Source organism: Anas platyrhynchos, chromosome 6, assembly GCF_047663525.1.
Source record: "Anas platyrhynchos isolate ZD024472 breed Pekin duck chromosome 6, IASCAAS_PekinDuck_T2T, whole genome shotgun sequence".
Classification (NCBI taxonomy): Eukaryota; Metazoa; Chordata; class Aves; order Anseriformes; family Anatidae; genus Anas; species Anas platyrhynchos.
In genome coordinates, this window is record NC_092592.1 from 24,073,052 (window position 1) to 24,087,934 (window position 14,883).

A 14,883-nucleotide genomic window follows, 5' to 3' on the forward strand; every position below is an offset into this window, starting at 1 on the left:
AGAGAGCAACAGGACTGCTATAGCCTCTGAATGCTAGTTACTCAGCTGCTGGGAAGCCAGCATTTACTGGCCTTCTACCCACAATAGCTGTAACAAAAAGGCTGCCAGACAAACAACTGACTTGCTGGGCACTCCACCAAGCTTTTGAAAAAGTGACTGGTTTGGAGTGTCAAGGCAGGGTGGTGGAGTTGCGGGGATGTTAGAGTCTTTCATGGAAGGACTGTGGCTTTGCTCAGTTCCAGCTGTGTTGTCTGTGTCCTTGTGCTTGCAGGTTTATGGCCTAGGCTGGCAGTAAGGATGCAAGGTTGCTGCTCTTCCTGGTCATGTAAAACCATTTCATGCCATGACATCAATGGCAATTTGAAGAAGATGGTCCTTATTCTATCAATGTTACTACTTTCCCATGCTGTCTTTCCAAAACTTTTAGTGTCCTCTAATGCCATCTCTACATATGCTTCTGTCCCATGCTGTCTCTTTGCTCCAATACTTCCCTATGCACTGTTGTGTGACAGGTGTGCAAACTTCTCATGAGCAGCTCAAGATAGTAAAGTAGGTTTCAAGCTTACCAGCACGTTGCAGGGCATGTACCAGAAAGCAACTTTTGGAGTGCAGGTGGGCTGGTGCTGGAGGGGAACTGGAACTTGCAGCAGGTCCTCTGCTTAAATAAAAAAAAAAAACCGGCTCTGGCTGGAGGAGAGAACTGGCTGGAGGAGAGAACTAACCCAGCAGTGAGCCCTGAAAGTGACGTGTCTGTAAACTCACTTTAGAGTGTGTTACAGCATTGTAGCCTTGTGTTGACACCCCCTGAAACTGAAGCTAGAGGGAAGAGGCAAAACAGGCTTCTGTCAGCAGTCATTTTGATGCTGAAGCTTGCTACTACTTACTTTCACTTCTGTATTGTTCTCGTCTTTCTGCAGCTATCCTAGTATCTCCATTTAAGGTCAGGAATGTGCACCAAAACAATGACTTGAAATAAATATTTTGGAATCTGGGTAGAAAAAATACAAAAACTGTAATCATGGGTAGTTTCATTGGGAAAGATGATGCAAAGCGTTGCTTGTTTTTGACAGCAGGGAATTCATCCGTTGGTAATACCTAATATGAAATATAGCTTGTGTTGTCATGTCATGTATTTTTTCATCTTTGAACCTGAGGTATAAAGAGAAGGGGGGGGGGGGGGAGAAGAGGAATACTTCAGCTAATTTCTTAAATTTTTTAACAGAAGCTCAATTGATTTCCCCCTCTCTCCTCCCCAAAACCAAATGTTGTGAAGGGAAAGGTAATGGTAATCATTCAAATCATACTAGTTTCAGCAAAAATTGGGAAGTCTGCCACCTCAAAGTAACAGATTTGCTCTCCCAAGCTCTAGCTGATACAGCTGAGAGTACAGGAAAAAGAGTTAAAACATGCAAGTGTGTGCTCAGTTTTTTTGTTGGTTTTTTTTTTTTTTTTTCCTGGTGGTAGGAGGGGGAAGATTTAAACAGCAGACTTCAGTAATGGCCACTTTAGTTTTTTTTTATATCTGATACTTGCAAGTATTTTTCCCCATTGTTTTCAAAATCAAACTACTTTCATTCTTCCACAGTCCAATAGTAGAGGCACAAGTGAAAAATTTTGTAAGAGGTAAAAGTAAAAACAGGATAATGTATTCATTCCAAGGCTTTGATTTTTTTCTTTGTCTGAATATTGTCATACTCACTGCACTTAGCTGCTGTTGGACCAATAAAGGTATACTTTTCTTTGGTGATAAATAATGTCTGTTTATTGCTGTTAACAAACCTGATTAGGGTCAGGAGATACAAAACTGCAATGAAATTACATGTTCAACAGGTGCCTCATCTACAGCATAACTGAATTATCGTCAACTCCTTGCTAGTCCTTCAAGTTGGGGTGAGAACAGTACCTGAATCAGCTGTCAAAAGTATCTTCATTGTTTTTTAAAGTCAGAATAATGCCTATTCATCCTACTTAAGGTTTTTAAAACCAAGCTGAAGTTAGACAGCACGAAACTAATGTTATACAGCACCAGCATCATTTCTTCTTAGCGACTGATGGATTATTTGGGCTCAAATTGTTTCAATGTTAGGCAGCTTTTGCTACTCCAAAACTGTATTTGAATAAAATTCTTGCATCTTTACACTTGTTCAAGTGCATGTTTTTTACAAGTAGACTTCATTAAGTTGAGAGGGTAAAAATTCAGACAAACCAATAACTTTGGATTTATTAAATTATCATCTTAATTCTGAAGGGATGGGATTATAATGGTATAGGTTTTCATACAGTTTCTTGATGGTTTTGTTTCTGCCAGTGAAACTTGGGCTATGAGCAAAAATGCCCCCTCACCAAGACCTTAGTGACTTTTTTTGAGATCACCAGGACCTTAATGACCATTTTCTTTTTTTTTTTTTTTGAGTGGTACCAACCCCACTTGGAGAGTTCTTCTATTGCTGATGAAGTGATTACTCAAACTTTTATCCTTTATTCAGCTATACAAATGTTGCTGGCAATGCAGGAATACTTGGTCTCCTGAAGGTTCATGCAGCTGAAATAGGTTCTACACCTTGGATAACTTAAATTTACATTCTTAAATTGCACACTGAGATTTTTCTCCTTTAATTGATGCAGTTTCTCCTATAATTGAGCCTATGAGCCATTCCCCTCTGAGCATCAACAAAAGCTTCTGAAAGCTCTGCTTCTAGAAATAAGCCAAGGGAGTAGGTTGCAATTAGAGATGCCTAAATAATCAGGGGCTTTGGGATCAGTGGCTAAACTGGAATATCAAAGAGCTGTTGGGTTGACTCAAAGTGAAATTCTCTTGATTTGTCTCCTTTTTATATAAGGAAGAGATCTCCTTACAATTTGGCAGTTTTCAAAACAAATGTCATATAATTGCTAAAATAAAATATTGACTTTCCCATTTTCCCTCCTTGGCCATCATTATGTGCTAAATCTGAACTAAATTCCTGAAGGCTACCTGTTTCATCTTCCCAAGGGAAGTATCTTTCAACAAAATATTCAATGTATTATATTTAAGCCCAAATTTAGCTGCACAATTCTAGTCAGAAGTAGGTCTTTGAACAGGATGTGTGCTAATCTTTGTCCAAAGGATGATCATTTCAAATATCCTCTAGTGTTCCTACTTGATTGAAGATTTAGCTAGCTATTTAGCTTGCATACTGAAAGCCTAGCCCCGGGAGGCTCCAATTCTCTTGGACAAGGCTGGCATTTTTGCTCATGGAGTGGATTTTTCTGCTCTGGTTCCATTGTGCCAGGTGCTGCACAAACACAGGAGAAAGCTGGGCCCTGCCGCAGGAGAGGGGATTTCCTCTGCAGGTGTGTGGATGGGTGATACTGAGGGATATGAGCTGCCAGGATGCCCAGGAGAAGGGGTGGCAGTGTCCAGGTGCCAAACAGCCGCCAGCTGCTGCTAAAGTGAGAGGTTTGATGGAAAGGTTCAAAAGGGGGGTGAGGAGGTCCCTGTAACACTGCAAATCCATCTCTCCTTAAGCCTGTGGTACAAAGCAGCAGAGACAAAAATGCCTATTTCAAACCTCAACAAGTGAGTGACAAAAGCCAAAAACAGTGTTGCGCTAAGAGCAACACATCTCCCTGGCATCTCCATGTCATTTGTGCCCATCTCTGTAGCAGATCAAGCCATCCTGTTGAACAGTGACTTGCCTAAGATGTCATTCAAACAAATCAGATCTCTTTGTGCTTTGAGTTTGCATTGATTCTGGACCTGAGTGACATCAGGATCAAGCATATTGAGTCCTCCTCTGGTTTTCTTGCTCTGTCTCAAACAGGTTAAGGTCATACTGATTCACTGGAGTTTCAGTGCCCAGGAATCAGTCTAGCATCTCCCAGACCTCATGGGGTGGCTCAGCCATATTCAGTACCTTGTGGGAGTTGCACAGCCCTCGGTCCCCAACTCTCACATCCATGACATCCTTGTAACAGTCTCAGCCCACTAGCTGCGTGCTTCAGAAAGCACTTCTCATGGTGCTTCTAGGGCAACAGAAGTGTGTGAGTTTGTGTATGTAGTCTGTGGTGAAAATGGTTGCTTTAATCAGAGCTAACTTTAACAGTAAGGCTTTGTGCATTCATTGGTGTTGCTGCCAAATTTGTAAATGGAGTGATTCAATTATTTTTCTTCTTGTATTGTGATAATGACAGTAAAAGAAGATAATGTGAGAAAACTACACACTTTCTTCAATGCTTAATTGTAGATGTGGAGTATTTGATTTGATGGATTCATTAAAATACTTACATTTTTAGCTTTCTTCATTCAGAATGAAGGTTAAAATCACAACTTGAGCTCTCACAGAATTTTAGTTGGGAATACTGTGAATTATATTATCACATCAGAATATTTTAGCACTTGAGGAAAAAAAAAGTATGGCTAAAGAAAAAAAATTTTAAACAGATTTTTATATGAAGACCATAAAAGCTTTGCATGTTTTCTTGTTTGTTTAGATTTATCTTAAAGCTTTAAAACACACTTGATACTTTATGAAAGCCCTTCAGCTGAGGCTTACAAACAATGTTAAAGAGGATGAATGCTAAGATGCTATATGGAACTGCCGCAAAGCAGTATGGATATTCAAACCAACCCTTAATTCCACTGTTGTTCTTTCTCAAATTCTGGGATCATCAGCCCTTAAGTTACCTGCTCACAGTATACCCAGTTGCATGCTAAGCTGCAATCTCCTCTGCCTGCTCTGGTCCTTCTGGGAATGGGAATCTGTCCTGCATCCACAGTGTTCCTAATCCACTAAACCCAAAACACAGCTTTCTTCAGCTGGGCTCTGCAAACTGTGTAAAATCCTTCCAAGTTTAGGCCTCTGAGCAAGATGTTTTGAAATCCATGATCTAGACTTGTAAACTTATAATACAGCTCTTATCTCTTGCTAGGCCAGCCTCTAGCTTCACAGGTTCCTAATTCTTATGAAATAATAGCCCCCAGGCCTCCATGATAAGAGTTGCACTTCAAATGATCAACAGCCAACCTATTTTTCTTTCTACTTAGTGCTGGGAAACAAAACTCAAGTTGCACTGTACCAGGAACGCAGGGGAATGTCCAGGCCAAAGATGATACAAGATGCATTCTACTGTGGGCAGCAGAAACAAAATCTGTATTTTTAGACTACAATACATTATGACTTCAAAGAAAAAAATGAGATGCCATGAAAGTATTAGCTATAAGGGGAGGGTAGCTTTTTGTTTTCCTGTGTTTAAGGGAGGAAAAAACTGGCAATCAACTACTATAGTGAACTACTTACCTCAGAAAAAGGTGCAAGAACTACAGTCAAAGGTTAGTGAGATAATATCAACCTCTTTGTAACCACAGTAGTATCTGGAAACATGTATCCTTCTTCACAGGCAAGACAGATGTCTCTAGCATCATGAAGATCAATCTGATACATCACCACATTTTTCCTTCTAACGAACTGCAAAACAAAGGTCATTTGGAGACAAGTCTATGGTAATATCCTGTGAGTGCATGAAGTCTCCTGGATGCTTTCTGTCCTACTCAACAAAAAAGCACTTTTTTCATGCCTCTGGCTGTGGAAGAGAGACAAGAAATCCCAAAGGAGCCTGCAGAATATGTTCACCCAACTTAACCATTAATGAGCTGATGCTATATGGAAATATGTCCATGTTGCCAAACAACTGCATCAGGTTTTATTTAATTTGTGGCTTAGCTTTGGTAACACAATAATTAAAATGCACCATCCTCATTAGAAGAAAGGAAAGGTTTGTTGTACAAAAGACTAATTAGATTACTTCTACTCTCAACATCAAGAGCTTTTGAAATCAAACCAATAAGTATGTATAATTCATGAAAGGCTTGTTTTTCTTCAACATGTAATTACCAATCCAGAAAACAGCCACAAAATGGATAGTGATTTACTTTTGGGGAGTGTGTAGCTCCTCCTTTGTGAATTGAAGGAGTAAATTAGGCCTGATCAGTTCAAATAAATAAGGATAGCATCACAGGTAGGAATCTAGACCACTCTCTCTCCACAAAACAGGAGGCTGTATTCTTCAACCCTATCGATATGCTTGCTGGTGCTCTCTCTACCACTCCTGTTGAAAGCCAGTGTTGGTGCATGTCCCATGTGGTGCCTGCAGAATGTACTGCAGAGCTTTATTAAAAGGATGATTTCTGTCCTCTTGGGCTGCAAATTGCCAGTTCCTCTGGGATGTGAGATATATAAGCCCCTTTCTATCCAGTCTGTTCCTACCATAGTGATCAGACACAGCATTGATGTTTCTACCAGCACTCTGTAAACAGCCCACACAGTACAGGCCTACTTAGCTTAAAATAAATAAAAATAGAAGAAACATGTAATTGAGATGTATCATTAGGGGGAAAAAAAATCAACCTCTAGAGCTATTACCTTAAACTGATTTCTGTTGAGACAGTGGAAGATTTCCATCCTTATTTTAATTGCATAATTATAAAATTTGACTCAACTATTGTGTTTTATGGCAGCTCAATCTGACAAGGCTAATGAAGATGGTGCTCAGTGATCAGAGACACAAATCACATGGAGGATGTCTATTCAGTTGTGTAACTTCATGGCAGTTTTGCCTTCTGGGAATGAAATGTAGAAGTCTTAGTGATGCCAAAACTAGTGATACATTATCTGATGACCAAAAGAAGACTGAAGAAGCTCTGGGCAGATTTAATGCAGCTACAATGCTTTAAGGCGATTGATTTGTCAGTCTACGTTAGCAGAGGATTTAATCCTCTGTGTTCAGATGACATCACACTGGAAAGGCATTTCCAAATGAAAGTGCTTTTTCTCCCTCTCCTCTCCACCCACTCTTCAATGGTAAAAAGAATGGAATAACAATGTTAGCTAGCATTTTTCTGCTTTTTATTTTTTTTATCCCCAAATTTCAAGATATGTGAAAACTGCCTCTTCACTGGCCCTGTGATACACAGCTTAGGTACTTGTCCAGGCTTTTGCCTGGCTGGAAAACATGCTACTGTTGAAAAGCTCCTGCCCTTTCTATGTCTTTCCTGTCCAGTGGTGCAATAAACACTAGTTGGGATTGGGCTGTTGGTGTTGTAGTTTCACTGCTACAATACTATGGGTTTGGAGACTCCTTAAATCAGAGGCAAAAATAAGACAATGAAAAGTTAACTTTTTCAGATGGATGCAGTATGCTGTACAGCTTCTCAAATCTGGCCCTCTCTCTGAAGATCCAGGCAGAGCCCTATAGGCACTGATTTGTGCTCAGGTCCATTGCACTAGAAGAAGAAAAGGGTAGGATGCTGTGGATAAGTAATCATGTTTTCTGCTGCAGTGGAGAAAAGATGTCAGAATTATTACAAATGCAATTACTAAATGGTTAAGTGCAAAGTGGCTCTGTTGTTGCCCTGAACTCTAAGGAGGAAAAACTCTCTGCTGTTGGTTTGCTCATTGTATGTCCTAGTTATGCAGGCGTGTGCTAGGGGGTCGGGATTTGAGCCAGCATTTGGCAACTCCAGAAATCAAAGACTTAGCACTTCAACTCATTTGCAAGTACCATATAATGAGCTTTGAGAATTCCTCTTTAGTCTGAGATGCTCTCATAAGGAGTTCTGTAGTCCACGTATATTAAGGCAGCATAAATGACAGATGAGTCAAAGCCTTATTCAGTCTTTTCTCTTCTAAACCTGAAGAACAGTCTGACTTGACTGCCTGTGCTCTCCTGAAATTAATTACAGTTTTACTTTCACTACCTCAAGTTTGAGTGAAACTTTGTTTCTTATTCATCACAGCAGTGATCAAAATTGTCTTAAACAATATTGATCAGCAAGTTCAGCACTTTCTGGGTTCCAGAAGAAACCTTGTAGTTGGATTTGGGTTTTCCCCTTTCTATTTTCATATTTGAGGAAGATTTCAAATCTTGAGGCTGGCAGAAAACTCCATATAGAACTGGGATTCACCTTTGTGGAGATGGGAGATGTGTCCAGAGAGCTAAAGACAACAGAACCAAGCCAGATCATAACTGAGGTGTGATTCAAGGCTCTCTGTGTGAGCCTACAAACTGCATAGACCAGACGCTGGTATGGTTTTGTTCTCACGGGCCACATTTTGAAACTTTTAAAAATTTGAGATGCGTTTCAGACATCAGTTTTTAAGAGCACATGATATGACTTCCAATGTAGTCATCAGGAGCTTCAAATCATGATGTGTATCTGCTGGAGGGTAGAAAGGCCCTGCAGAGGGACCTGGACAGGACTGATCGATGGGCAGAGGTCAATGAGATGAGGTTCAACATGGCAAAGTGCTGGGTCCCACACTTTGGCCACAACAACCCCATGCACCACTACAGGCTTGGAGTAGCTGGAAAGCTGTGCAGAGGAAAAAGATCTGGGGGTGTTGGTCAATGCTTGTCTGAATTTGAGCTGGCAGTGTGCCCAGATAGCCAAGAAGGCATCTTGGCTTATCAGGAATAGTGTAGCCAGCAGGACCAGGGAGGTGATCGTCCCCCTGTACTCTGCTTTGGTGAGGTTGCACCTTGAGTACTGTGTTTTGCTTTGGGCTTCTCACTATAAGAAGGACATCGAGGCCCTGGAGCATCTCCAGAGAAGGGCTACGAAGCTGGCGAAGGGCCTGGAACACAAGTCCTGTGAGGAGTGGCTGAGGGAACTGGGGTTGTTTCCTCTGGAGAAGAGGAGGCTCAGGAGACCTTATGGCTCTCTACAGCTATTTGAAAGGACAGTGTGGGGAGCTGGGGGTCGATCTCTTCTCATGGATAACTTAGTGATAGGACTAGAGGAAATGGCCTCAAGCTGCGCCAGGGAAGGTTTAGGTTGGAAACAAGGAGATATTTCGTCTCAGAAAGAGCAGTCAGGCATTGGAACGGGTTGTCCAGGGAAGTGGTGGCATTACTGTCCCTGGTGGTATTCAAGGAAAGGTTGGACCTGTTGTTTAGGGACATAGTTTAGTGGGTGACGTTGGTAGTTGGGTGATGGTTGGACCAGATAATCTTGGAGGTTTTTTCCAACCTTTATGATTCTATGAAGTGGCCATAAACCAAGCTCATCAGAGTAACCAGCGGTGATGAGAAAGAACAGTCCTACGGGGAAGTAAGGTGACTCCCTGGGAGTCGAGCTATTTGGTTAGCAGCTATCTTCTGCAGCACAGACAACTCACTTCTCCAGTGCTTCAGTTACCTCTGCTCAATGGAGAGGAAATTTCCTTACCAGCAGGATCTGAGCTACCTGGAAAGTAAATGACATGAACTGACTCTTATGAGTAATACCCTTCTCTCCTGTGTGATGATGACTAAGGTCTCTGGAGTGGTAACAGTATTTTCTGGCATTGCCTCAAAATCAGGGCCGCAAGTGTCTGACTTAATATTATAGTCAGAAGCAACGGTGTGACTCTGTACTTAGCTACAGATCCCAAACTTTTCTCTGATTCACACCTTAATATTCCTGTAGATGGCAGTGGTACATGTTCTGGACACAGGACAACTCCCAAAGATACAAGTTGCCTTCTGGTAAATGGTGGTTATCGTTTTTGCTGTGGTAAGAAACATTTTCTTGAAGTTATTCTTTGGAACTTACAGCAGATTGTGTGACTGTCTGCCTACTACTAGCAATAAGTGTCCCTTCCTGAAATCCACTATAAGAGGAAAAGGGGGAGCTCTGATATTGGCAAAGTCCATCTAGAAAGTGGAGAGGATGAACATGAGCAAGCTATTCGGACCAATAAACTCCAGCCTGCTTCTTATGCAATTAGGTAGCTCACCCCCTAAATAGTCACATAGACAAGTGTCTTTTAATGTCCACTTTCTTTAATTAGACTGCATTTGTCTTTAACAATCCACAATCTGAAGTTAATGTTCATAATGCTAAATACCAGCTGCTTCCTAGTAGCATCTTGGTAAGGACAGATAGGTCAGGGCAGGGGGAAGTATGAGGCTGTTGCTATTACTTCATGTGTGTATTTGTACATACAGTATTTATTTTAATTTTTATTTTAATTGTTTATCTTATTATGTATATAATTGTACATGCATAGTTTCTGAGGCTATGTTTAGACTTCAGTTTGGACAAGTCCTTTTAAAATTTGTGTTGTTCTCTGGGTGGATCTTCCCAAGCAGAGCCAACCACACTTTCAATTAGAGCTTGTCAGTCCTGCCTGACAATCGCAGCTTTTGTTGAGAGCAGCAAGAATGAATATTGTTGTTTCACCTGCTGTGACTCATGATTTAAAAGAAAATAATTGTTTGAAACACTGATTTCTTATATTTAGAAATTAAGTTATTCTGTACCCAAATACCTGGCCAGTTTTAATAATATAACCCTGCTAGTGATCACTTAAAATGAAGTAAGAGGATCCAATACTTAAACATACTAAAACACCTATTCCTGTGAAAATCTTGCTTTGCTTGATTGCTGTCTACTGCCTTTCATCCTCTTAGCTCCATTACAGTAAGCAGTATAAAATATACCATTTCCACATGCCCTTTGAAATGCTTCTTGTTGTGCAGGCAGAATCAAGAGCAACACTTGATGTAGGTTATACTGTGAGCTCTGATGCTGCATAACAAAGGGTAAAACTAGGAAAAGAAGGATTTGAATCCTGACTTATGGTTTCAATGAAAACAGAAAAACGTTGTGGGGGAAAACTTTCCAGAACTACAAGCAAGTCCTTTGCAGTATGACATGCTTGAGCTAATGTATAAATGAAGGAGTTTTTCTATTTTTAAAAGGTGCATGGACTTGCATCATCCCATCTCAAAGGAGACCTAAGTGCCAAATCTGAATGTTTCATTGTGGAATAATGATAGAAAACTATTTGTACATGAACTTGAGATAAAAATCACCAGAGTGGAGTGGGGAGCTAGGGAATGTACCAAATCTCCAGAGCATAATCTCCTCTAGCAAGAAAGGAAGATGAATCCTGCTAGAGAGAGTAAATATCTCATATTAAGAGAAAAGGGCAAACTCCAATCAGTGTTCATCTGAATCCCCAAAGCTTCACATAACAAAGAACTTTACTCCATTTAGATTTCATCAAAATCTCTTAACTTCTCACCAGGAAAAATGTGATTTCGATCATCAGCATCCTCGATTAAATTCTGTTTTTGTGCTAGCATATTTGTCATTTTATGAGCTGCTGCTCAGTGCAAAAATAGAAATATTAATGCATGCTGATGCTTGTATTGGATCTAGCATACAAAGGAGCAGTTCAAGAGATAGAGGCATCTGGCAGACTGCCATTTGGAGATGAGAGAATAATAATTCAAATGTGATAAGAAAGTTACAAATACCCTGTGTATGAGAGCAGTAAAATTCTTGTCTGCATTAATACCCTGCTATTTCTGGGTTACTCGGAGTCCAATGTATATTTTGTGCAATGTTTATGTTCAGTTGAAAAAAGTTTGCTTTTAAACCATAATGTAATTGCCACAGACAGATCAAGGTCCCTGCTGGTGGGGAGGGACTGAAATAATTTCATCTGTTCTGCTCGGGTTTCAGACTCATCTGATTACTTTGAGGCTTCCATGTAGCTGATGTAACAGTTCAAAACATAGAAAATGGATGGGATGGGGGCAAGGAGGGTAAAGGTTATTATTAGATAGTTCCTGAATGCGCATTTGTTTCTGCTCTCAGCAATTATAGCAGTCACTGATTCTTGCTGGGGATTCTGTTTCCCTGGGAGAGGAGGCCGTCAGAGAAACAAACCCATGGCAACTAGTACAGCCTGTCTGCTAAAAACACAAAGCATAATTGTTGTGACAGTGCTACCTTTATAATGAGTGCCCACTTACATTACTCCTGGAGCTTGGCACTATGTTAACCCTTCTCTGAACGCAAAAACTTTCCAACTGACTGTTTCCACATACCTGAGCAGCTGGTGAGAGTTATCCTCAGGAAATACAAAACTCATAGTATGTGTATTGCTTGTAAGGTAGAGAGTATTTCATAAAATAAAAAATATTGAATTATTGACTTTAATTCAACCAGTATATATTGTAAACTTTGAGACAATTAAGCATTAGCACTGAGATAGCAGCTAATTTGGAAGCAAGGAATGAAGAGAACAGAATACTGTAATTTGCTCCTTTGACTGATATTACAGATTGCTTAACCTTTGTTTTTCTCTCTTCTTCCAGCAGCAGATCTAATCTGCCTACCAATGCAAGTACTCACAAATGCACTGCCTCCCCTTCATGAAGCTGCAGCAGTATGCAGCAAAGCCCACCTAAGCTGAGGTCCTCCAGGAGTGCTGCACCCAGGTGAATCACGTTTGTACAGCCCAGGCAGTAGTGTTAGCAGATGTGGTGCAAAAAGCTGTAAAAGCTGGTAGTGAATGATTCCACAGTTAAAGAACTGCACATTCTGAGCATCACCCACCTAAGCTCACTTCAGTGGAAAAGAGTGAGCTCTTCTGAGTCTATACAAAATCCTGGCATGTATGCAAATGTGGTATGTCACTCTTTGCAGATATGCAGTAGCTCAGAGCACACTGCACAGCACTGCAGTGTCAGTGCAGGGATGACAGAGCATCTTCACCAGCTGCCTTGCAGCTTGAACTCTGCTGTTGCCACTCTGCTCTGCTGTGGCAGCTGGGAAGGAGGCAAAGAAAAGGAGGTGGGGGGAGCAAGCAAGAGCTACAGCTAGGAGAAATGACAAAAGGAAAGATGAGAAGGGGAGATGTAAAGCTGGAAGTGGCCTGCAAGTGTTGGTATTATGCCATAATTAACATTACAGATTCTAATTTAGAGCAAACATGCCGTCTTAGTGTCATACAAGCCTGTCTATCATCTGTGTATAAATGTTTCCAGAACAAAATTCTCTTGTGGATGAGGTCCCCATTTAGTTTTCAATAAAAATATGCATTTGCTTGGAAATATGATTGAGTTAGTTCAAAAGTGATCTGCACCAGCATAAAAAGTTGCACCAGTATACCCTGGGTACTGTAGTTCCTACATGAATCATACTACAAATCTATCCAGAGGAAACATCTATGACTTGTTTCTGCTTCGTTGCAGAGCTCTCCAGGTTCAGTAACTCATTTCCTCTGGGGAGGAAAAAGATGAAAGTAGGTAAGTAGGGTAGGAGGGAGAGGAGGGAGAAGAGTAGTCCTTGGAAGGAAGAGGAAAAGAAACTTATCTAAGAAATGCATTCATACTGAGTCTTTTTTTTTTTTTTTTTTACTAACAAGTATACCAGTAAGAGCATCATAAACTATCTGTAGGTTCAGACAATTAATAGTATATCAACTATAATCTCTAGTCAAGCTAGATTATATAGGATGTGTTTCTCTGTAAGGCAGGCCTTAGAGTTCCAAAATGTTAAAATGTCTTTCTTCAGTTCATCTCTACCACTGCCTTTCCCTCCATAGAATAAGATCTTTTGAAGAACTGTCTCTATGGACCAGTGTGTCAGTGTATGCATTGTCTTCATAGATCCTATGCTGTCTGGAGGATTCTGAAGTAAAATGTGAGTGTTCATCAAAACATCTGCTCAGGTTGTGTCTTGTAGTGGAGGCATAAGTTACAACATGAAGCAGCAAATCTCCACTGAAGTTTCATATAGGTCTTGGGGTCAGCATCTGAGCGTGTTCAGAGCCAGCTTGCTTTCATACAGTGTTGAAATGCTAATTAACTCAGTTAACCTAAACTGCAAAAATACAGTTCCTCTACCTATGCAAAATAATCATGTAGATTTTCCTAATTATATAGATGAGCCAGCCCAAGATCTTAGGAGTGTGTGTTCCTGCACTGCAGTCCCACCTTCCTTTGCTGCTGGAACCATATTGCTTGCTTTCTTGGGCTAGAAATGTTCTGATCACCAGGAGCTGGTTTGTTAGGTGTGGTGCTGAAAATACCGTGTGAGCCTGTAATGCAATGGTTCAGGTACTAGCTGGGCTGTCTCACCTACTATGTTCAGCATTATATGTATCGTGTGACTTCACACCTAAAATTCCAAGTTTGTGTAGTAAGCCAATTTGTTCACATGATAAAAACAACCAGAAGTCCTGCTGAAAAACTGGAGAAATACTTTAAGTGCTATTACTCATCCACTCACTCGACTTGCTCTTGCTGTTGTGTTTGAGTGCAAGTTCTTTACCAAAAGCCTATTTCTACCCCAGGTACATCAGGTAAGCATGAAAGTGGGTTGGAATATTTTCACCATACAGCCTGCAGCTTTGTGTGAATCAGGCACTTGTCTCTGCATAAACTAAAGGGAGGATCATATACTACAGACATGTATATCCAGATCAGAGCTGCTGCAGAACCACAGAAGTGCTTCTGGAAAGTTTGCTTTGGTCCTTTTTCTAATGAATAGTACAGTGTAAAATAAAACTAAAAGTCTTTAAAGAGATTGAATCCTCATTCTGTTATTTATGTGAATGGAAATACTTGAACCTGACTTCATTTCTAAGGTTGTGTTTCTTGTTTTGTTTTGTTTTTTTTTTTTTTTTTTTTTTTTTTTTTTTGAGAACTAAGATGGATATCTACTGATGTCTCTTTCTACAATAAGAAATGCCATTCACTAGATAACATTTTAATGCACTGTATTGCCTTACTGACATCGTGATGATAAAGCATGTCCTTTGGAAGCCCAGTGAAGCTCAGTTAGGAGTAATTGTATGAGAAAGTGAAACTTGTGGTAAATGAGTCATTAAGATGTTTTTAATCTGTGAACAATATTTGCCTCAAGAACTTTTTTGTGTGTGGATTTATTTGCTGTGGATATGAGTAGGCGGTGGTTTTAAGCTGTTGTCAATATATTGTTTAAATTGTTATTTTCTTTCCTTGTGATTTCCTTTTAGTGCATCTGGGATTTTTTTTTTTTTTTGGTTCTGATTTTTTAAGGAAACAAGGCTTATGCAATCATGTGATCCAGATGTGGTTGTGTAT

General features: G+C 40.3%; 1 long non-coding RNA gene across 3 annotated transcripts in view; it reads left to right on the forward strand.

Annotated features, from left to right (window-relative positions):
- LOC106015168 (uncharacterized) overlaps positions 1 to 14,883 on the forward strand; it is a 31,528-nt gene that overhangs the window by 11,081 nt on the left and 5,564 nt on the right. For 2 of the 3 annotated variants that reach the window (XR_001186997.5, XR_002399342.4), the window contains exons 2-4: positions 12,130 to 12,252; positions 13,009 to 13,062; positions 13,362 to 13,459. This is a non-coding gene — a long non-coding RNA (uncharacterized lncRNA). Of the gene's footprint in view, positions 1 to 12,129; positions 12,253 to 13,008; positions 13,063 to 13,361; positions 13,460 to 13,701; positions 14,345 to 14,883 lie in introns of those variants that run through there. The other variant, XR_001186998.5, reaches the window with a different exon arrangement.